Source organism: Bison bison, unplaced genomic scaffold (genome assembly GCF_000754665.1).
Source record: "Bison bison bison isolate TAMUID 2011002044 unplaced genomic scaffold, Bison_UMD1.0 scf7180017854880, whole genome shotgun sequence".
Taxonomy (NCBI): domain Eukaryota; kingdom Metazoa; phylum Chordata; class Mammalia; order Artiodactyla; family Bovidae; genus Bison; species Bison bison.
This window is the reverse complement of record NW_011485453.1, coordinates 114,203-114,445: the sequence shown is the minus strand read 5'-3', so window position 1 is coordinate 114,445 and position 243 is coordinate 114,203.

Below are 243 nucleotides of genomic sequence, written 5' to 3'. Positions count from 1 at the left end.
CCCCACCTTCCTGTGTTGGCCTCTGGAGGCCGTGGCCAAGCAGTCCTCTCTGTGGGCACCCAAGGCACCAGGACCTGGCTCAGGACATCCTGTGGGGAGTCGTTCTGCTTCCCCTGGGAGTGTGTCTGCCGTGGTGCCCCCCACCCCAGCGTGGCTTCAGGCCTGAGAGAAAGTGGGCACGGTGGCCCTGGGTCACCGGAGCAGAGCTGGCTGCCAGGAGGGCTCTGGACAAGGTGCAAAGGA